Raw genomic sequence first — 24,618 nt, 5'->3', positions numbered from 1 at the left:
CTGGTTGCCCTATTATAGGAAAGATGTGGATGCTTTGGAGAGGGTTCAGAGGAGGTTTACCAGGTTGCTGCCTGGACTGGAGGGCTTATCTTATGAAGAGAGGTTGACTGAGCTCGGACTTTTTTCATTGGTGAAAAGGAGGAGGAGAGGGGACCTAATTGAGATATACAAGATAATGAGAGGCATAGATAGAGTTGATAGCCAGAGACTATTTCCCAGGGCAGAAAAGGCTAACACGAGGGGTCATAGTTTTAAGCTGGTTGGAGGAAAGTAGAGGGGATGTCAGAGGCGGGTTCTTTACACAGAGAGTTGTGAGAGCATGGAATGCGTTGCCAGCAGCAGTTGTGGAAGCAAGTTCATTGGGGACATTTAAGAGACTGCTGGACATGCATACGGTCACAGAAATTTGAGGGTGCATACATGAGGATCAATGGTCGGCACAACATCGTGGGCTGAAGGGCCTGTTCTGTGCTGTACTGTTCTATGTTCTATGTTCTATGTTTGGCATCACTGTCTGGGTCACCATTTATTGCCCATCCCTAATTAGCCAGGGGGCGGTTAAAAGTCAAACACATTGCTGTCGGTCTGGAGTCACATATGGGCCAGACCAGGTAAGGATGGCAGTTTCAGGATGGAAGAGTTTTGGTGAACCACATGGGTTTTTCCCCTGACAATTAGCAACAGTTTCATGGTCATCATTATACTCTTAATTCCAGGATTTGAAGCCCAGTCCCTAGAACACTACCTGAGTCTCTGGATTAAAAATCCAGCAATAATGCCACCAGTCTATCACTGCCCAATGTTCAAGAATCTTGAATGCTATATCCTTCTGAAGTCAGCTGTTAAAAAATATTCTGTACGTCTTTTGTTCATTCATTAGGTGTGAACATCATGGCAAGCCCAGCATTTATTGTTCATCCCTCAAGTACTTCCAAAGTGCCCGAGCGGCCGTAATATAAGAAACATTAGACAATTTGATTTTTGAGTGAAACATAAGAATTAGATGTTCATGGGTTCAGGTGCCCAAACAGGTTGACAATTAAAATTAAGGCTGGTGTTTGGAGCAGGAGAGCCAGAGGGCATTAGATTGCTGGAGACAACATTTTCTTTTGGACTAGTTCTTAAACTGAGATCCCATTTGCCCTTCAGGCAACATCAGTAAATGATCTAATTGCACTATTCAAGAATGACACGAATTTTCCCTGGCTGTTCTGGGCGATATTTACCACAACAATAAAAAAGAATCATTTACAAATGTGAAGAAAACCTAAAAATATCAAAGCAGAAAAAGGCCATCCGATCTCTACTGACTTCTCCACTGACAATACAACCTCAATTCTACTTGAGAGGCAGTGAGAACTGTCAATGCTGGAGTCTGAGATAACACAGTGTGGAGCTGGAGGAACTCAGCAGGCCAGGCAACATCAGAGGAGCAGGGAAGCTAGCATTTCGGGCCGGGACCCTTTCATGTCCCTTACTTCACAACAGAATAAAAGATCTGTGATTCATAACTTTAATATTCCTCAGTGATGGATCATCCATGCTGCTCTGTTTGTTAGGCCTGGCCAAGGCTAACTTGGATAAATTTGTCTCTCTGCACCATTGCAACAACCAGACTTCAGAAGTAATTAAATAGTTGAGAAATACTTTTGGGTGTAAGATAGGTATGACAGGTGTGTAGAGTGTCATGTAAATCCAATCTTTTCTCTTTAAATGCATTGCATCGATGTCTTCCTCCCTCCCTTTTGTGTTTCGGAAGATATTAAATTCAGGGGGTCAATTCTGACAGCTGCCACAGAGGGCAAGACACTGGGCTAATCAATCAGATATGTTCTCCCTTGGGAATTACTGCTGAGGTTTACTCATTTTGAATCTGGTTTTACTGGTATGCTCCTGTATCCTTTCGTTCCGAAAGTTGACGCAAATACTGCATTAAGGCATATTTATCAATTGCCATAACTCTTGTAAACAGAATCTCTGGAGCGTGATGAATAGAAAGCTCTAATTTCTTTGGTTGAAGCAATTTATCTGTTAATTCAATTAGCAGATGGCAAATAAATTATGACGTTACAGAGTAGAAACAATATAAACATTCTTGAATTTTTCAACAAACTGTGTTCATCACTTTTCTTTCTTCATTCATGCATTCAATGTACAACAAATTTCATTTGATTTAACACAGTAAAGAAGACCCACGACTATCCTCATTTACTCCATGCCATTTAATTTTAATATAAACAGTATAACTATTTGCTTATTTACATGAATGTTCAAGTATGATGTAGCCATGCAACAATCTTGATCTCTGGCATTATTTTTGCAACAGTTGCCATAGCAACATTGAGGCACAATGTCTCTTTCTATATGTGTGCACCTTGAGATCTCTGATTGAATTCAATTTCCACATTGAATACCTTGCCTGAAGTCTATAAAGGATGCTTTGTTAATGAAATTTATTCACTTTTCATATTCCGCTTGACAGTCATTGGGAAGATTGATGCCAAGGAAAACCAAAATACATCTGGGGGTAGCCCATGACTTTGCAAGACAGTCAGCTGCCCATCCCTTAGATTTTTGTTTTATTTCTGATCAGCTTCCGATTCTGTTCGAAATGGGGATGTATGTAAAACAGACTGCGGACTCACTTTTCACAGTTGCTCAAAGTAAGGTTTGGTGCCCTAGTTTCAGAGACAGGTGCACAGTGTTGCACTGATCCACTGCATCAGCTCTGGTGGAAAAAATACAGCACAAATTTGCTTTCTCTCTCCTAATCACAGGCCGCAGAGAGACAGTCTGCACTCAAGGATGAAGCTGTGACTGATCCAAACCTCCAACAGCAACAACTGACAAGCTCTCTTCAAAAGTTCCCTGAGAAGGTTGCCACACTAAGGCATCTGATGGAGCTCTGATGCTTGACATTTCTGGTTGGTTCAGAGTCTGATGTCCTTGTACCCTGCATCTCTGCACAGTGACACAAATCACCTGATGGAGAATAGCCATTGGAGGTGAGGGTGCAGAGAAAGCCATTGTCAAACTATATCAGGATCCGAGATTAGGTACTTAAGTGGAACACAATGTTGAATTAATACATTCCAGTTGCCACGTTTTCATATGGAGGGTAACCTTAAATTTGACATAAGCGTTAAAGGGCACACAATTTAGAAGATGTAGCTATAATAACAACTGGATGAATATTTGAGAGAGAGGAAAAGATGTGGAGATATCAGAATCATAGAATCGCTACAATGGGGAAAACAAGCCATTTGGCCCCACAAGTCCATACTGCCTCTCTGAAGACCATCTCACCCAGACCCATTCCCCTATCCCTGTATTTTCCATGTGTAACCCGATCATCCCTCGGCATTATAGCATAGCCAACCCATCTAACCTTCACATCTTTGGACTGTGGGAGGAAATTCACACAGATAATGTGCAAACTCCACACAGACAGTTGCCCAAGGCTGGAATTGAACCCAGGCCCTTGGTATTGTGAGGCAGCAGTGCTAACCTCTGAGTCATGGTGCAACCCTCAAAATTGGTTCGTGTCTTGGATTTGAACCTGGAACCTCTCGCACATCAGTGGCACATAAAACCCTAAGTGAGAATAAGTGACCCTAAGTGACCTCTAGACCTACAAGCCATTGAGAAGTGGGATTAATGGAATTGAGTAATAGAATAGACATGCTGGGTCAAATAGCGTCCAATTGTGATGTATTGCTCCATGATTCTTCCAACAACTTAAGAATAGACAATAGACAATAGGCGCAGGAGTAGGCCATTTGGCCCTTCGAACCAGCACCACCATTCATTATGATCATGGCTGATCATCCACAATCAGTATCCTGTTCCTGCCTTATCCCCATAACCCTAGATTCCACTATCTTTAAGAGCTTTATCCATCTCTTTCTTGAAAGTATCCAGAGACTTGGCCTCCACTGTCTTCTGGGGCAGAGCTTTCCATATATCCACCACTCTCTGGGTGAGGAAGTTTTTCCTCAACTCTGTTCTAAATGGCCTATCCCTTATTTTTAAACTGTGTCCTCTGGTTCTGGACTCACCCATCAGCAGAAACATGCTTCCTGCCTCCAGAGTGTCCAATCCCTTAATAATTTTATATGTCTCAATCAGGTCCCCTCTCATCCTTCTAAATTCAAGTGTATACAAGCCCAGTTATTCCAATCTTTCAACATATGACAGTCCCGCCATTCCGGGAACGTTCCGGGTAGGAACAAAAGAATAGAAATGGGCCATTCAGCCACTCCAGCATTACTACCATTCAGTTAGGTTACAGATGATTGGCATTACTGTTTTATTTAGCATCCCTCCACCCAGCCCCCTGCACTGTGGATCTTTCACAATGTCAAATTCTTCCTTGGAATGAGTTCCTTACATGAGGTAAACATCGTACACACACGTTTGCTGCCACAAAATTATAAACCCCTCATTGCCAGCAAGAGTGTGATGCAAATTTCAAGGTCAAAAGAATTTTGAATGTTTGATCAAAATAGTAATGAACTAGTGGAAGTCTTTGAGAAATGAATGAAGTTGCGGTATTACTAATGCGGGTTTAGATTTTTCCACTGGAATGGCTGCATTCATTTATCTTTGTTTTCTAAACATTAGTATTCTGCCTTCAGTGAAGTTTGGGTGAGTAGAGCAGAGATTGCCTGTACAAAGATATACATGAGAAGCACTCTATTATTTCAGTATTATACTTGTACAATGATGACATTCACAGTTCAGCTTTTAATTCAAAAACAAGAGCAGAAATTGCTGGAAAATCTCAGCAGGTGTCTCTGAGGAAGGATCACAAGACCTGAAACGTTAACTCTGATTCCTCTTCACAGATGCTGCCAGGCCTGCTAAACTTTTCCAGCAATTTCTGTTTTAGTTGCTGATTTACAGCATCCGCAGTTCTTTCGGATTTTATTCAGCTTTTAATTTAATGGGCCTCTTAATATTGGAACTTCTTTTTACTGCCCACCCCTGACAACTTTTCTGAATTTTCTTATGATGCTTTTCACCTCTATCCATTCTGTGTAATTGGCTCTAACATGCTGCAGGAGAGGTGCTGCAGAAATCAATGTCAAAAGAATATTAGAACACTGAACGATATTTCGTCAAGATTGCTCCTGCCATGAGATTTCATTTCTTCACTCTTGAGGCAGTCAATTGAAGTTCATAGCAGGAAATGGACTCCCAGATTTAAGAGAGCTCTATGCTCTAAAATCTTTTAATTCTGTTTGCATCTTAGAGGACACATCGAAGCAAGTGCTATGCAGTACAACATGTTAGCTGCAGCATTGTTAGCTCAGCACAAGTAAGAGGTAGAAAACCACTCATTTGTTTCCCTTGGGTTCATCAAAGTTGATCAACAGCTGTCAATAGTTCACTGTATTACAGAGGGTTGGTTAGCTCAGTTTGCTAGCTTGTAATGCAGAGTAACATTGAAATACACGAGTTCTATCCTTGCAGCAGCTGAAGTTACAGTGAAGAATTTGCTTTCTCAGTCTCACCCTTATCTGAGATATTGTGACCGTCACGTTAAACTCACCACCAATCATTATACTCCAATGAGAGATTGGGACTATGGTAACTTTATTGCTACTGAAATATATTAATTCTCTGGATGCAGGTTTCATTGGCAAGGGGACATGTATAAATATATATACAAATATCACAGCGAACTACTGAGGCTGGATTGTTATATGTATTTGAGGTTGAGACAGACAGATCTTTAATTGGTAAAGGAATCAAAGATGTTGGGGAAACTGCAGGACAGTGGAATTGAGGATTATCAGATCAGCCACAATCCCATTGAATAGCAAAGCAGCCTCAATGGGCTGAATGGCCTACACCTGCTCCAATGGCCTATTTCTTGCATTGCTCCATTTAGTACAGGTATTTGATCGGTAGCTTCAGAAAACATATAGAGGCATAAAATCCCTACAGCGCATAAGGAGGCCATTCAGCCCATCGACTCTGCAGTGACCCTCTAAGGAGCATCTCACGCTCACTCTGTAACGCTGCTTTTCCCACTGAGCCTGCAAATTCCTGGACACTGTGGACAATTTAGCACGGCCAATACACCTAATCTGTCCATCTTTGGACTTTGGGAGGAAACTGCAACACCGGGAGGAAACAGACGCAGACACAGGGAGTCTATCACCTCTGTCTGGGATTTGGGCGACGTAAATGGCAGGGCAGGTAGGGGAGGTAGATTTCCTTCTCTTAAGGATAGAATCACAAATCCTTTTACCAATGCCATCTGTCTTATTTCTGTTTGTTTGAAACAGAAGGGAAATTCTCCCACTGCCTTTTTGGTATTGAACCAGCACAGCAACTTCAACTGATGCGGCATCAGCAAGGTGAAGACGTTTCATCATTCCTATTTGTGTAGACTTTCATTGACATCAACACAACACATGCAAAGGTGTCGCCTCAATGATTAACTGGGTATTTACAGAACATCCTCAACGTAACAAAATTTTCCATGTCACTTTCGAGGAATGCCATAAATCTGATGCTGTGCCACATCAGGAAATATTAGATTAAATAACCAAAACCTAGATGAAAGGGGTAGATTTTAAGGAGTGCCTTAAAAAGTTGAAAGAGGACATATTTCGGGAAGGAAATGCCCATGAAGAAGCAATAGTGCCTCACCTAGGGATGAATGCCAGGCAGTGCAGGGAAACATAGAAGTGTTAGACGTCCTGAAAGACTCAAGTGAAATGGCAGAAGGGTAGAATCCGGTATTGTCATTTGAACCTGATTTCCATAACTTCAAGTGCTATTGTCAAGGAGCAGGGTATAGATGAGGAAATGGAGATGTCCATGGAGGATGCCAGAGACAAAGGTATTGGGATGAGAAAGAAAACATTGCTAGAAATTACAGGCAGCATGGTGAATTAGTGGTTAGGACAGCTACGTCATAGTGCCAGAGACCCGGGTTTGGGCCAAGCCGTGGATGACTGTGTGGAGTTGTACATCCAGCCTGTTTTTGCGTGGATTTTCTCCAGCAGTCACAACGATGTGTAGTTTAGATAGATTGGCTATGCTGAAGTGTTCATAGTATCCAGGAATATGTAGTTTACGTCAATTAGCCATTAGAATTGCAGGGATGCAGGGCTACAGGGATAGGAGGTGCAAAGATCTTGGGAGGATAGGTGTGGGCAGAATGGTCTGCTTCCACACTACATGGATTCCATAATTCTTTGCTTGTAATTGTGATTTGTAAATCTGTGTTCTGTATCATCACTTTTGAGCTGAAGCAAATAAAATCCTGACGTCTTGAAAATCCTTCCAATTGAAAATAATACAATTCTTCCAAGCTAGCTGTCTATTTTTCATTGCAACCATTTCTTTGTTGACCACCTCTGTTTCAGTGTAATTTACACTAAACATGAGATTTCTCTGAAAATGCAGTCATTTTTTCATAATATTTCTCCCCAGCTGATATAATATTTCACTGAATGAAATTGCAGTTTGACAGGATCAAGAGTAACAAAGCCTCTTGCTGGTCAGTCTCATTTTAGGATTCATTAAAAAGAGCCTGTGTCCTAATTGCTGGTTTGAATAATTACAGGTTACAGTTTATAGACAGAGTGCTTGTTTTATCATCACTTAATTGAAAGCTAATATTCTCACAGACTTATTAACATAGTTCATCAACACGATGTTACAGTTTGCAGTATGGATTTCAAATCAATTTTAAAGGGCAAATATTAAATTAGGAATTGGGCCCTGAAAGAAAACCTTTAAAACAGTGTGACAGCAGTGCCTTTTGTCTTCAATATTTTCAGGATGACAATATTCAAAGATAACGGGGACATCAAATGCTTGTAAGCTTTCTGACATTGCAACACCAAAGGTTTTTCTCTTTAAAAAGATCTCTTATGTAATCTGATTATTCTTTTAGAATGGATATAACTGTCTTAAAAGCCTCTGCTCTATTTAGCTACATAGTGAGAAAGCAAATGGAGCATGCAAATAACTATACTATGGAAATCGAATGCACATTATTAGAATTTTAATCACTCATTTACATTCCAGATACAGTGCTTTACTATTCACAAAGCTTAATAAATGTCTTTAATATGTTTCCCATTGTGCAGTATTATCACATAATTTGCTGGATTCATATTTCCAATGAAGTTGATTATCAGGAGTCTATCCTGCAGATGCTTATTGCAGTCTGTTACTTTATACATTCAAAAGGTGTCAAGTCCTCTCAGTAAAACACATCAGAAGCAAATTGTTCTCCTCAATGTGTGCCGCTGTTTATTCAGAATCTGCAGCGTTCAGGCTTATTGTGTGCAATTCAACGTTCTCTGCAGGAGCAGGTTTGAACGTGGTAGGTGAGAGAGATTAAGCATATGATGGTGCAGAAAGGATCAGTCTGCAGGACCTGCTACATGCCTAACTCTGCCCAGTGAAATTCAGGAAGGACAGCTATAGCAACTGAAGGACAACTGAAGCCCTTAAGTTTCAAGTATAAATCCTGCCAATGCGAGTGGCAGAATCTCAATTCAGTGAAAAAAAAATCTGGTATTAATTACAGAATCCCTACAGTGTGGAAGCAGGTGATTCAGCCCATCGAGTTCACACCAGCCCTGTGACGGACATCCTACTCAGACCCATCCCCTTACCTATCCCTGTTATTCCTATGGCTAATATTTCTAGTCGACAGACACCTGGTAGCTATTGTCACTTTAGCATGGCCAATCTTCTTCACCTGCATGTCTTTAGACTGTGGGAGGAAACCTGAGCAGCCGAAGGAAACCCTCACAGGCACAGACAGTCACCCAAGAGTGGAATTGAGCCCAGGTCTCTGGCACTGTGAGACAATAGCATTAAACACTGGGCCACCATGCCATTTAAAATCAAATGTTTGTCAGAAAAAAACACCCACAAATGTCCTTCAGGCAAGGAAACTGCCATTCCTTACCTGGACTGGCCTATATGTGATGCCAGACTCACAGCAATGTGGTTGATTCTTAACAATTAAGTACGGGTAATAAAAGCTGGCCTGGCCAGCGACACCCTCATCCCGTGAATGAACTAATTTTTTTCATCAGTGGTCTATTAATTGCTTCTTCCCTCCAACATTGGGATTAATTCAGTGGTGTGCGGGTTTACATCACATGAGCAAGCCACCAGTCTGAGAGATCCTGGCCTCTGATTGCCTGGTACCATTTAGAATATGAGTAGCTCTGGCTGCAGGAGCTGGAACCCCAGAAATGCAGACTTTCCAACTGGGACTAAATCCCAACAGAGGCCGATGGAGTGGCTGCAAAAGGATTGCCACGAGTAGTCCGACCAGTGGAGTAAACAATCTTGTGGCCATTTCAGAGACATGGATAGAGCAGTGTCAGGAATGGATGTTGCAGGTTCCTGGGTTTAGACCTTTCATTAAGGTCAGGGAAGGTGGTAAAAGTTGGGGGAGGTGTGGCTTTGTTAGTCAAAGACAGTATAACGGTGGCTGAAAGAACTTTTGATGAGGACTCGTCTACTGAGGTGGTATGGGCTGAGGTCAGAAACAGGAGAGGAAAGGTCACACTGCTGGGAGTTTTTTATCGGCCCCTGCAAAGTTCCAGGGATATGGAAGAGAGAATCGGCAAAACTATTCTGGGCAGGAGTGAAAGGAACAGGGTGGTCATTATAGAAGACTTTAACTTCCCTAACATTGACTGGAAATGCTATAACTCTAGTACGTCGGATGGATCAGTTTTTGTCCAATGTGTGCAGGAGGGTTTACTGACTCAGTATGTCGAAGGGCCGACAAGAGGGGAGGCCACACTGGATCTGGTACTTGGTAATGAACGAGGCTAGGTGTTTGGTTTAGTGGTAGGTGAACACTTTGGAGAGAGTAACCAAAATTCTGTCATGTTTAGTTTAGCAATGGAAAGGGATAGGAACATGCCACAGGGCAAGAGTTATAGATGGGGGAAGGGCAATTATAATGCGATTAGGCAAGACTTCGGATGCATAGAATGGATTAGCAAAATGCAGGGGATGGGGACAATCGAAATGTGGAGCTAGTTTAAGGAACAGATATTGCGTGTCCTTGATAGGTATGTCCCTGTCAGGCAGGGAGGAAGCGAGAAGGTAGGGGAACCATGGTTTACTAAAGAAATTATATCTCTTGTTAAGCGGAAGAGGGAGGCTTATGTGACAGTGAGACGAGATGGCTCAGATGAGGCAATGGAGAGTTACAGATTAGCTTGGAAGGATTTAAAGAGAGAGCTAAGAAGAGCAAGGAGGGGACATGAGCAGACATTAGCAGGTAGAATAAAGGAGAACCCTAAAGCTTTCTATAGGTATGTGAGGAATAAGAGTAGGAACAGGGCCAGTCAAAGACAGAAGTGGGAAGTTGTGTGTGGACCTTGTGGAGATCGAAGAGGTGCTAAATGAATATTTCTCATCTGTTTTCACTCAGGAACAGGAGAATATTGTTGAGGAGATGACTAAGTTATGGGCTACTAGAATTGAAAGGATTAAGATTAGTACGGAGGAAGTGTTATCAATTCTAGAAGGTGTGAAGGTAGATAAATATCCCTGGGCCGGATGGGATTTTTCCGAGGATTGTCTGGGAAGCTAGGAAGGAGGTGGCGGAGCCTTTGACCTTGATCTTTGAGTCCTCATTGTCTACAGGTTTTGTATCGGAGGACTGGAGGATTGCAAATGTTGTGCCCTTGTTTAAGAAGGGCAGTAGGGATGACCCAGGTAATTATAAACCTGTCAGCCTAACGTCTGTTGTAGGAAAAGTTTTGGAAAGGATTATAAGAGATAGGATTTATAATCATCTAGCAAGCAACAATTTGATTGGAGATAGCATGGATTCGTCAAGGGCAGGCCGTATCTCACAAACCTTATAGAGTTTTTTGAGAAGGTGACCAAGCATGTGGATGAGGGAAGGGCAGTTGACATAGTGTACATGGACTTCAGTAAAGACTTTGATGAGGTTCCACATGGTAGGCTATTGGAGAAAATACGGAGGCACGGGATTGAGGGAGATTTAGCAGTTTGGATTAGAAACTGGCTTTCTGCAAGAAGGCAATGAGTGGTGGTTCATGGAAAATATTTAGCCTGGAGTCAGGTCACTAGTGCAACTGGACAAAACGCTAATGTGGCCTCATTTGGAGTATTGCGTGCAGTTCTGGTCGCCCCATTACAGGAAGGATGTGGAAGCATTGGAAAAGGTGCAAAGGAGATTTACCAGGATGTTGCCTGGTCTGGAGCGAAGGCCCTGTGATGAAAGGCTGAGGGACTTGGGTCTGTTCTCATTGGAGAGAAGGAGGCTAAGAGGGGATTTAATAGAGACATACAAGATGATCAGAGGATTAGATAGGGTGGACAGTGAGAGTCTTTTTCTGAGGATGCTGACATCAGCTTGTACGAGGGGGTATGGCTACAAATTGACGGATGATAGATTTAAGACAGATGTCAGAGGCAGGTTCTTTACTCAGAGAGTGATAAGGGTGTGGAACGCCCTGCCTGCCAATGTAGTTAACTCAGCCATATTAGGGGCACTTAAACAGTCCTTGGATAAGCATATGGATAATGATGGGATAGTGTAGGGGGAGGGGCTTAGATTAGTTCACAGGTCGGTGCAACATCAAGGATCGAAGGGCCTGTTCTGCGCTGTATTGTTCTATGTTCTAAACCATCACATTGACTGCTAAATCCAAACCATCATGGCGAGAAAATGTTCCCTCCTCTCCCTCCCTGTCATATAACACTGATTTAAATTATCAAATGACTTCTCTGACTATGCAACCCCACCTCAGTGTTGCACTGAAACCTCAACCCAGATTATGGAGTCAATTTCAAAAACTTCTCACTCAAGGATGAACTGGAAAAATTATCTTCATTACGATATCCTCCTGTTTTCTACTTTGTTACCACAAATTGCTTTTGCACAATGCAGAGTGCCGAGCATGTTGTTCACTGGGGCATGATAATAATTAAAGTGCCATTTTCAGTGTAATATTTAGTTGGCAATGTCATTCAGCAAGGAAGGAGTCAGAAGCCTGGGTGAGGTTTAATCTTTGCTCTTGCTTCCATAATTCACTGTTCAATGATAAGACAGTGTAATTAAGACATTACAGTATTCTTCCTTCTCTGCATGGAAATCTATTCCTGCATAATTAACATTTGTGAAACAAACTACTTTCTGCGATAGACACATTGTTTGCAATGATCTAGTTTGTCAGCTCCTCTCAGATCCACTTTACCTGTCTCAGACTGTTTGTCTTTAACTCATTTCAATGCTGATTCCATTGCTCAGAGAGAGTAAATTCTAAGCACAAATGCGGCATTTTTACTTCACTTCAAAGCCTGGATGGTTATCTGCGGATAACTCTTCCACCCCTCACCCCAAATTCCTAGTAAAATGATGGAAGTGTCTTAGAGTTCACTCTGGGAGCCTGGGTAACTGTCACAGCATGCACATTTTCTGTACACGTTGCAGTCTGGAGCTATGATGGCGGACATTTCAACTTTCTATGGTATGGCTTTGCAGGAACTTCTCCCACTTTGATTGGTGTGTGTTTGGATGGATTTACAGGTCAAAATGTTCTGAATGCATCTCCCTTGACCATCAAATCCTGACTCATTCTTGGGAGTTGTGTGATTCAGAAGAAGGCACGCTATTGTAAGCAAACTCACATTTCTGAAGTAGGATCCGGACACAAAACGTCAGCTTTCCTGCTCCTCTGATGCTGCTTGGCCTGTTGTGTTCATTCAGCTCTGCACCTTGTTTTCACACTATTGCAAGTCCTTTGACCTCTTTTGCTATTAGTTGTGTTATATCTTACAGAGAGTATGTCAAGTATACCTTTAATAGACATTCTGATGATGATACCACTATTTCAAAGAATATTGCCTGAGGATATACACAGATCATTATCCATTTGAAATAGGGCTATTAAAGCATGAAACTGTACTGAAAAAGTGCTGCTCTGTTGTAGTTATTAGCTTAACATTAGCCTAGGAATTTATGTTTCTGAGAAATACAATGTTCATGCATAATAGACAGTTGTAATAGATGCATAATTTTTAAAACTCTCAATCTCCACAGTCAGTTTTTATGGTACATTAGTAAAAGCATTGCTATATTGAGTAAAACACTATTTTGGAAGCAAACTCATGTCATGGTATCAGCAACAGCCATCCACAAAGTGCTTCAAAATCTTTGCAGTAGATATTTGAAAAACTAATTGAAGGCTGGAATAACTGCAGACAGCAGTATCCTGTCAACAAGTCCCCCTTATTGACACATGGAGAGTCCTTGACACTGATCTAACTTCCTTCGAGCCAGCTGTCAGAGTGAACAGAACCTTTGGCACTCTTGTTCATACCTGTTAATCGGGGTTCTCTGATTGGACCAGTTTAACAGCCCCAATCCAGGAAATCAAAGGTCCATCTAGGTGACCTTAGAGGATTTAACATAGAACATAGAACATTACAGCGCAGTACAGACCCTTCAGCCCTCAATGTTGCGCCGACCTGTGAAACCAATTTGAAGCCCATCTAACTTAACACTATTCCATTATCATCCATATGTTTGTCCAATGACCATTTAAATGCCCTTAAATTTGGTGAGTTTACTACTGTTGCAGGCAGGGCATTCCACGTTCTTAGTGTTCTCTGAGTAAAGAACCTACCTCTGGCTTCTGTCCTATATCTATCACCCCTCACTTTAGAGCTATGTGCCTTCACGCTAGCCATCACCTTCTGAGGAAAATGGCTCTCACTGTCCACCCTATCTAATCCTCTGATCATCTTGTATGTCTCTATTAGGTCACCTCTTAGCATAGAACATAGAACATAGAACAATACAGCGCAGAACAGTCCCTTCAGCCCTTGACGTTGTGCCGACCTGTGAACTAATATAAGCCCCTCCCCCTAGACTATCCCATCATTATCTATATGCTTATCCAAGGACTGTTTAACTGCCCCTAAATGCTGAGTTAACTGAGTTAACCTCCTCTCTAACGAAAACAGCCTCAAGTCCCTCAGCCTTTCCTTGTAAGACCTGCCCTCCATACCAGGCAACATCCTGGTAAATCTCCTCTGCACCCCTTCCAAAGCTTCCACATACTTTCTATAATGCGATGACCAGAACTGCACGCAATATTCCAAGAGCGGCCGCACCAGAGATTTGTACAGCTGCAGCATAACCTCATTGCTCCGAAGCTCAATCCCTCTACCAATAAAACCTAACACACTGTATGCCTTCTTAACAACGTTATCAACCTGGGTGGCAACTTTCAGGGATCTACGCACATGGACACCGAGATCTCTCTGCTCATCCACACTACCAAGAATCTTACCATTAGCCCAGTATTCTGTATTCCTGTTACTCCTACCGAAGTGAATCACCTCACACTTTTCTGCATTAAACTCCATTTGCCAACTCTCAGCCAAGCTCTGTAGCTTATCTATGTCCCTTTGTAACCTGCAACATCCTTCCACAGTATCCACAACTCCACCGACTTTAGTATCATCCACAAATTTACTAACCCATCCTTCTACATCCTCATTCAGGTCATTTATAAAATTGACAAACAGCAGTGGCCCCAAAACAGATCCTGCGGTACACCACTAGTAACTGAACTCCAGGATGAATATTTCCCATCAACCACCACCCTCTGTCTTCTTACAGCTAGCCTATTTCTGATCCAAACCGCTAAATCACCCTCAATCCCATGCCTCCGTATTTTCTGCAATAGCCTACCATGGGGAACCTTATCAAACGATTTTCTGAAATCTATATACACCACATCAACCACTTTATTCTCATCCACCTGTTTGGTCCCCTTCTCAAAGAACTCAATAAGGTTTGTGGGGCACGACCTACCCTTCACAAAACCGTGCTGACTATCCCTAATCAAATTATTCCTTTCTAGATGATTATAAACTCTATCTCTTATAATCCTTTCCAACACCTTACCCACAGCCAAAGTGAGGCTCACTGGTCTGTGATTAACAGGATTGTCCTTCCTCCCCTTCTTGAACAAGCGGACAACATTTGCTATCCTCCAGTCTTCTGACACTATTCCTGTGGACAATGACGACATAAAGATCAAAGTCAAAGGCTCTGCAATCTCCTCCCTAGCTTCCCAGAGATTCCTAGGATAAATCCCATCCAGCCCAGGGGACTTATCTATTTTCACACTTTCCAGAATTGTTAAAACCTCCTCCTTATGAACCTCAATCCCATCTATCCTAATAGCCTGTACCTCAGTATTCTCCTCGATAATATTGTCTTGTTACAATCACTATGCCCCTCCCCATCTGAGTTGGAGGACGTAAGCTGGTTCTTGTCTCTGTAGTTCCTCTTGACGTGTTTTAGCACCGGGTCAGGATCCTCTGACTTTGCCTCTGATATGGATGGCATATAATACACAGTAGCTCACTTCTTGCACCTGGAAAGCCCCAGGGGAAATTCATTCTGCTCTTCAGGCAGCAAAGGCATTGAGGTAGTGACATTGATCATGTCCATTTCAGATTTTGAAGTATTTTCAGTGCCATAGATTCTGGAACAGTTGATAAGGCAGTCAAGTGGCCCAGCGTATTTTACTCCTGCACCTGTTTGTGAGTTTGCAGCTTTCATATGGTTCACATGTTTCGATGGAGTAACTGCTGGCCAGTAATTTAACTGGACCCCGGTGCATAAATACTGGGCTTCAAGAGCAGGTCAGAGGCTAGAAATTCCGATATGACCTACTGGGGGTCAATGACCTACTGGTATTAGCCTTAGACTATCAATCCAGGTAAAGTTTTGGGGACCAGGATTTGAATCCTGCCATGGTAGATGACAGAATTTTATCTCATTTAAGATCTGGCATTACAAGTTAAATAATGATCACTGTCAATTGTTTGAAAAGTCCATGGGGTTCATTGAGACCCTTCAGGAAAGGTAACCACCATCCTTAACTGGTCTGGCTAATAAGTGGTATAATATCATATAATATAATGATATAAGTCAGACTGACTCTTTGCTGTCGTCTGGGCAATCAGTGCTGGCCAATGAATGAATTACAAAAAAAGGCCATACATCAAACTGACTTGGAAATATATCACTGTTCTTTCACTGTCATTGAACTGTCCTCTCAACAGGAGCATCAATGTCCCTACAGCAGATAGACCGCAGTCTTTCAAGAGTCTAGGTCACTATGACATTGTCCTCAACCTGAATCTTTCAATATCCTTCAAGGCAGCTCCAATGATATCCTCAGAGTCAGTCACTTTGCATATTAATCCTTTGAAAAATGCATGTGTTATTTTATTCACTTAATGAGAGATTGTGACATATAATTAACGTAAATTAATTAAATGATGTGCGCATCTAATACTTTGTTGAAATAGCTTTTGAATCTGTTTGATGTAGCCCCCTCAGGATAAGGTTCATGATCTTGAATCATCTTTGACAGTGAAGAGTGAATATGTAAATCTCTCCTATCTAATGTAATTTCTGTCAAACTATTAATCCACATTGTTATTGACTGCTTGTACGCCCATTAACAATTCATGAGCCAGAGGGCTACTGTCAAAATATTCCTAAAGTCAAAAAACATCACGCATGAATTTATCCATTAATATTGTTCATTTATTTTTGCTTCTATTTTTAAATAGAAGGCATGCTTACCTTCATTTGTCAGTGCTTTGGGTTTAGGAGTTGGGACATCATGTTGCAGCTGTAGGGAAATCGATGAGGCCACTTTCAGACTTCAGTGTTCAATTCTGTTCTCCCTGCTATCGGAAAGATATTGTTAAACTTGAAAGAGTTTGCAAAACATTTACGAGGATGTTGCCAGAATTGGAGGGTTTGAGCTACAGACAGAAGCTAAACAGGCTGGGGTGAGATTCCCTGGAACGTCAGAGGCTGATCTTATAGAGGTTTATAAAATCATGTGGGGCATGGATGGCGTGAATAGTCAAGATCTTTATTTCCCATGGGTAGGGGAGTCCAAAATTAGGGGGTTTAGACTGAAGTTGAGATGGCAACAATTTAAAAGGGATCTAAGGGGTAACTTTTTCACACAGAGGATGGTGCTTATATGGAACAAGCTGCCAGAAGAGGTGGGTACAACCATAACATTTATAAGGCATCTGAATGGGCATATGAATAGGAAGTGTTTAGAGGGATATGAGACGAAAGCTGGAAAAAAGAACTACATCAGTTTGGGATATCAGAAGACAAGTTGAACTGAAGGGTTTGTTTCTGTGTTGTGTAACTTTGTAATTCTATAACTCTAATACACTGATATTAATAACTCTATAAATGAGCTACAAATATCAATCTTGAGTTACATCACCTTAAGAAGGCCGAAACAAATTTAAAACATTGATCCGTGATCAATACATTTCAGTTCGACTGATGTGATGACAACAAGGGCAAGTTTGCAATGAATGAAATTCAGGTAGACAAAGAGGCGAGCAAAAGATGATTTTTAAAAGAGGGTGACGATTGCAATAGGTGTGTAGGAGCTCCTTCGGCAGGAAACTGCATGGCCGCGTACAAATAAATCTCATCACTTCTCAGTTGAAAAGGGGCCATATCAGCTTCATCACTGACACTAATCATTAGGTACAATGTGAGCTTAATGACACTCCTTTATTTACACTGTAATTAAGACACTAAAATTGGTCATTTAAATTACACGTATAGCCACTGTGCAAAACACTGTGCTGCATCTGATTAAGACAGTGAGTGCAAAATTACAGTTATTAATATTTCATGGAGGGTTAGTCTTTTGTCAAGAGCATTTCAAGAAAACTAAAGTTTGATTCATTATCTACCTGGCAACTGAATGATTAATGAATTATCCCTTTTGTTTTTGCTCCTATTGTCAATTACGTTTGATTGCAACAATGTCGCGTAACACTGTATAATTTCTGTCATGGCTTTCAGTGATAAATTGATGATGAACTTCCAAATGATAGCTCATTGCTTTTTCATCAGATATGCTTTTCCAATGCTGCGCTCATTACAACTAGACGGTAATAGCAGTATAATGGGCTGATACTATGAGCATTCAAAGTCTACGATTGTTCATCTTTTGCCATTTCATAAACCAGGTTAATTCCATCCCTGACTCTCAAGTTGGAATCTGCTGCAGAATCCTAAAATTGTTATTCTCGAGGCAGCTATCAGCAAGTAACTATTGTCAGATATTTCAAAGGTTTGAGAAGTTTTTTGAGCTAATCTTCAAGCTGTTGTCACTGGACCCCAAGACCTAAACCAATGCTGTGGGGAACTGAGTTCCAATCCCACTCTGGCAGATGGTAAAATTTGAATCCATGGAAACTTTGGAATTAAAAGCTAACCTCAAGGTAATCCACTGTTTCAAAAAAAGAAATTTTATTCATTCATGTCCTTAGTGGAAGAAAATCTGCTGTCATTACTTAATCTGGTTTACCTGTGACTCTCGACCCACAACTATATGGGTAACTTTTAGATGGTCCGTGTAATCAGGCCATGTAATGATTATCGATGGGCAATAAATAGTGGATTGCTCATAGCCCACAGTTGATTTTTTTAAGAATAACTAATGACTAATCTAATTATAATTAATCCCTTCTTTGCTCCATTCTGTTACTTACCAAAGGTATAAGCAGATGAATTCTGCTTATGAGTAGGCTGTTTGTCCCTTTGAGCCTGCTGTCCAAAAATCATCCACTCTCAGTCTTGTGAAGTTGAATTGAACACCTAGTATCTATGACTATGTGTTTTTGATTCCATTCTCTTTAGAAGAGAGAAAAAAAAATGTTTTCTGCTTACTCTCTGATATGAACTAGCTCTAATTTCAGAATGATGCCTTAATGGTCTGGGTTCTCACACAATGCGAACTAGATTCTCAGTTTTGAATTGTAACAATTTTAAATAATGAGATAACAAGGTGTAGAACTGGATGAACACAGCAGGCCAAGCAACAGAGGAGGAGCAGGAAAGCTGACTTTTTGGACCTAGATTTCTGAAGAAGGGTCTAGGTCCGAAACATCACTTTTCCTGCTCCGCTCTTGCTGCTTGGCCTGCTGTGTTCATCCAGCTCTACATCTTGTTACCTCAGATTCTCCATAATCTGCAGTTTCTACTATCTCTGAAACCATTTTAAATAATGTTCAGGTTTGCTCCTCAACCATCTCAACTCAAGGGAATGGATGTTGAGCTTACACAAATCATCTGGCATGACAACAGAAAATCTCCTGTTTGGAAAGAATGCAAACCTGACGGCAGTAAATGGGAAAGAAAAGTCCTCTTTATAATTCATTGTCTTAATTACCAAAAGGAGATAGGCCTGAGCAAATGAAAAATGCTCTGTTCCTTCTTTCACACCGGTAGATAACAACTGGAAACAAATGACATGTGACAGACTTCATCTACTTAGTGAAGTTGCTTATAGAAGTGTAAGAAACATGGGCAAATTATGAGTTAGCATTCTCTGACCAGAGCGTGTCTGACAGAAATGCACATTGACAATTCATCAGCAATATTCCCTGGGCAGGGAAGTCCAAAAATAGAGGACACAGGTTTGAGATGAGACAGGAAAGTCTTAAAACAGTCCTAAGGAGCAATGCTTTCACACAGTGGGTTGTGTGTGTATGGAGCAAGCTACCAGAGGCCATGGTGGACACTGGTGCATTTAAAAGGCATCTGGATGGGTATATGAATAAGAAGGGCTTAGAGGGATATGGGCCAAATGCTGACAAATTGGACTAGATTAATTTGTGATATCTAGTCAGCATGGAAGAGTTGGACCAAAGGTCTGTTCCCAATCTATACATTTCTAGACCTCTATTAAGTTCAGACAACATCTTTTGAGATAGAACCAGAGCTAAAGCTTTGAGCCCAGAATTTTGCCTTCGTGGCATAGTTGTGAGTGGCTTGGAAGGGAATTTGCAGATGGTGGTGTTCCCATGTATCTGATGTCCTTGTCCTTCTAGATGGAAGTGGTCATGTGTTTGGAAAGTGTTGTCTGAGGAGCTTTGGTGAATTTCTTCGATACGTCTTGTAGATATTACACACTGCTGTGACTGAGCATCAATGGTAGAGGCAGTGGATGTTTGTGGATATTGTGCCAATCAAGCGGGTTGCTTTGCCCTGGATGGTGCCAAGCTCCTTGAGTGTTATTGGAACCACACCCATCCGGGCAAGTGAGGAGTATTCCATCACACTCCTGACTTGTGCCTTAAAGCTGGTGGACAGTCTTTGGGGAGTCAGGAGGTGGGTCACTTACTGCAGGGTTTCTAACCTTTGGCTTGCTCCTGTAGCCACTGTATCTATATCGCTGGTCTAGTTCAGTTTCTTGTTCAACAGTAAATCCTGAAATGTTGATAATGGGGAATTTAGTGATTCTTAGTATTGCTGTCTGTGTGTTATAAATCAGATTTTGATAATCCTGATATTTTTGTTACCCCAAGCTTGTCTTTGAGAACCTTTCATTTTTGTTTTGACCATGCTGATCATCTATGGAAGTGGAGACATTACCTTGCTAACCATACGCAAGATTTTCAGATTTCATAGAATCCCTACAGTGTGGAAACAGGCCATTCAGTCCGTCGAGTCCACACCGACCACCCAGAAACATTGCCTTACCCTATCCCTGCATTTCCCACGGCAACCCAGCCTGCACATCCCTGGATATTATAGGCAATTAAGCGTACCTAATCCACTTAACCCTCACATCTTTGGACTGTGGGAGGCAACCAGAGCACCAGAAGAAAACCCACACAGACGCAGGAAGAGCAAGCAAACTCCACACAGACAGTTACCCAAGGCTGGAATCGAACTTGGGTTCCTAGCACTGTGAGACAGCAATGCTGACCACTGAACCAATGTGCCGCTCTTTACTAGCATTTATCAATGGCTTGATCTGTAAAGTAGACCTGCATGCATTGTTTAAATAGTTGTAATTTAGTAAGTGTGTCACCAGAAAATGAAGTTTATGCTGTCTATAATTCCACCTTAAATAATTGCACTCTACCATCTTCACCATTTGCCTCTCTGTCTCAGTATGAATTAAAATCTATTCCTCTCCTGTGAAAACCAGATCTGCAGCTATTGTTCTGATTACTTGTTGTTTATGCATTGACTGTCAGGAACAGAGCATTCCAGCCTCCAGCTCCTATGTTTTTCACTTCATTGGTTTTGAGTTCCAGCTCTGAAGTATACTGCAGTCCTTTATTTTCCTTTCTTTTAATTAAGGCAGCCATAGATGTTCCTTTTGCATTGAACAATCTCATATTCCGAATCAAATATGAATTTAGCTCTGTCTTCTTGATGTTTAATCTTTACCTACAGAGCTGTACAACCGTCTGCACTCAAACAAACTGACATCACTGAAAGATAAAGTTCTCCTCTTGGCAAATTCTCTAAAGCTGTTGTCTGATTGGTCAGTGTAGTGATGGTAACGAGGTCAGCCATTTGTACCTCATAGAATAATAGTTCCTTGATTGGGGCTGTTCTTCTAGTTCAATCAGGGAGTCCTGGCTGACGGATATAAACAGGAGTGTCAGAGATTCTGTTCACTCTGGGAGCTGTCTCTGAGGGAGCTGGATCAGTGTCAAGAACTCTCCATGTGTGAATCAAGGGGGACTTGGTGACAGGATACCAGACTCTGTAGTTATTTCATTGGCGACGAGAATGAGATTCCCAGACGTATGTTACAATGAATGATCTTGGCATTGGATTTGACGGATGTGAGTTTGCTCGCTGAGCTGGAATGTTAGTTTTCAGACGTTTCATCACCATTCTAGGTAACATCTTCAGTGAGCCTCCGAAGAAGCGCTGGTGTTATGTCCCGCTTTCTATTTATCTGGTTAGGTTTCCTTGGCTTGGTGACTGGATTTGATTTTGTTGACTTTGAACACCCTTTTCCGAATAGCTGCTTTGGGTGACAGGACACTCTTGAGGGATTGGAAGTGATCAACATTCTCTAAGGCCTCCTCATCGATTGTGGTTTACAGAGCTGCGGTGTACCCCACCCTCCTATATGGCTCTCAGATGAGGACTGTCTACAGGAGACACCTCAAGGCACTGGAGCAGTCCCACTGATGCTGCCTGTGCAGGATCCTGAGAATCCAGTGGGAAGCCAGACACACTAATAACAGAATCCTCAACCAGGCCAACGGCCCCAGCATCTAGGCACTGACCAGCCTCTCTCGGCTACAATGGGCTGGAGATGTCATCCGCAGGACTGACACAAAGCTCCCTATGCAGGTGCTCTGCTCCCAGCTTTCAAGCAGCAGGTGAGCCCCAGGTGGACAGAGGAAGCGCTTCAGTGATACCCTCAAGATCTCACTGGCGAAATGAGGCATCCCCACAGACATCTGGAAATTATTGGCCCAAGACCAACCAAACTGGAGGAGCATCCTAGAAGGCATCGAGCACCTTGAGACTCACTGTCAGGAAACAGCAGATGCCAAGGCGAAAGGAGCACACTGCCACACCAACTGTCCCAGTTCCTATTTGATTGTGGGACCACCTCTACTACAACTACAGGGATAGCTTCAGCAGAGTCGCTAATGGGGAGAAGATTCCACACCAAGTTGAATCTGATCTTCGCGGACCTGGGGAGGAGAGTGAAATGGCATCTGGGAATGCCGATGCTGGGCACAAGACTCGGCCAAGTGAAAGAGAGAGTTTACTTCAGGAGATGAAGTTTAGTGTAGAGGCCATGGGAATGGCAGTGCATGGGTAAGAGGGTTGGTCAATGCAATCACAGATAATGGGAACTGCAGATGCTGGAGAATCCAAGATAACAAAGTGTGGAGCTGGATGAACACAGCAGGCCAAGCAGCATCTTAGGAGCACACAAGCTGACGTTTTGGGAAGGGCCTAGGCCCGAACCATCAGCTTTTGTACTCCTAAGATGCTGCTTGGCCTGCTGTGGTCAATGCAATGTCTGGCCCAGTGACATAGAAAGTTTGAGTCGATGCGATGGTTCTGAACCACCAGTTTGATTGGGACAATGCCAGAATCCTAAGACAGGCCAAACAGAGACAAGCACAGAATTCCTACAGGCCTGGTTCTCCACCGAGAAGTCCATCAAACACATAGAACTTGGTCTATATATGCACTACTGCGAAGGAAACCCAGAAGTGAAATCACCTAACTCAACGGACACCAGACTTAAATACCATGCGAGAAAACACAACAGCACTTCATCAGCGGCTGTGCTGATGATGTTACCCAGCACAGTAATGAAATGTCTGTGGAACAATAGAGCAGCTCGACAAGCCAACCAACCACAATTTTAACCTGCATTGTAAAATCAACAACTCAGCCAACCGAACTAACTGACCCCAACCAAACAACGTACTCAAACACCGATGCATCAGTGGCAGGATGATTGGTGAAGAAAGGGCTGCGTAAATTTTTTCATAATCCTGTCCCTCTGTACTCAGCCACCCTCGTCAATGCTGGTACCACTGTAATAAATCTCCGTTCCCTTATCACCATGTGTTTCTTCAAATTGGTGTTCAACCTGAAAAAGTACAGAGAGGCTGACCTTTCTTCCAGTTGATTACCTCTAATGCCATGACCCTTGGTGGATCTGTCCTGCTGCTGGTACGGATCACCCTCACAGATACATCTAGTCTGTTTGACTCGCCCATTTTTGGCTCATATACCCAGATGTCACTGAGGAGAGATTCACAAAATTGAATGAGCAGTGTACGTCTTTGTCAAGTCTACATTTAATACATCGACCACAAGGTGTAGACCTGGATGAACACAGCAGGCCAAGCAGTAGGCCTGAAATGTCAGCCTTCTGCAGTTCATAATATCTCTGATACAATTTAATATCTAGATCTCGTTTGATTCTTTTTTTTCATTCAACTATGTGGTTTATTATAATGAGCTTGCTTGACCACTTTGGAAGACAACTATTTTTTCGGTGGTTTTGAGTTGCATATCAGCCATCCCAGTGAAAATAAAAGGCTCTCTTGCCTCATAGACTTTACTGATCCAATCGAGTTTAAAGCCACAGATAACAAGGTGTGGAGCTGGATGAACACAGCAGGCCAAGCAGCATCTTAGGAGCACAAAAGCTGACGTTTCGGGCCTAGACCCTTCATCAGAAAAGGGGGTTGGGAGAGGGTTCTGAAATAAATAGGGAGAGAGGGGGAGGCGATCGAAGGTGGATAGAGAAGAACATAGGTGGAGAGGAGACAGACAAGTTAAAGGGACGGGGATGGAGCCTCTAGAGGTGAGTGTAGGTGAGGAGGTAGGGAGGGGATAGATCAGTCCAGGGAAGACGGACAGGTCAAGAAGGCGGGATGAGGTTAGTAGGTAGGAAATGGAGGTGCAGCTTGAGGTGGGAGGAGGGGATATGTGAGAGGAAGAACAGGTTAGGAAGGCAGGGATGAGCTGGACTGGTTTTGGGATGCAGTGGGGGGAGGGGAGATTTTGAAGCTTGTGAAATTCACATTGATACCATTGGGCTGCAGGGTTCCCAAGCGGAATATGAGTTGCTGTTCCTGCAACCTTCGGGTGGCATCATTGTGGCACTGCAGGAGGCTCAGGATGGACATGTCGTCTAAGGAATGGGAGGGGGAGTTGAAATGGTTCGCGACTGGGAGATGTAGTTGTTTATTGTGAACCAAGCG

The 24,618-nt window shown here is 42.4% G+C and overlaps 1 long non-coding RNA gene across 1 annotated transcript in view; it reads right to left on the bottom strand.

The window, feature by feature from the left end:
* Positions 1–16,654: 16,654 nt before the first annotated feature.
* Positions 16,655–24,618, bottom strand: part of LOC125459031 (uncharacterized) — a 216,229-nt gene continuing 208,265 nt past the window's right edge. The window contains exon 3 of the long non-coding RNA XR_007248940.2: positions 16,655–16,761. This is a non-coding gene — a long non-coding RNA (uncharacterized LOC125459031). The remainder of the gene's footprint in view (positions 16,762–24,618) is intronic.

The sequence above is a fragment of the Stegostoma tigrinum genome, chromosome 15, assembly GCF_030684315.1.
Source record: "Stegostoma tigrinum isolate sSteTig4 chromosome 15, sSteTig4.hap1, whole genome shotgun sequence".
Lineage (NCBI taxonomy): Eukaryota > Metazoa > Chordata > Chondrichthyes > Orectolobiformes > Stegostomatidae > Stegostoma > Stegostoma tigrinum.
This window is presented reverse-complemented; position numbering and strand designations above follow the sequence as displayed.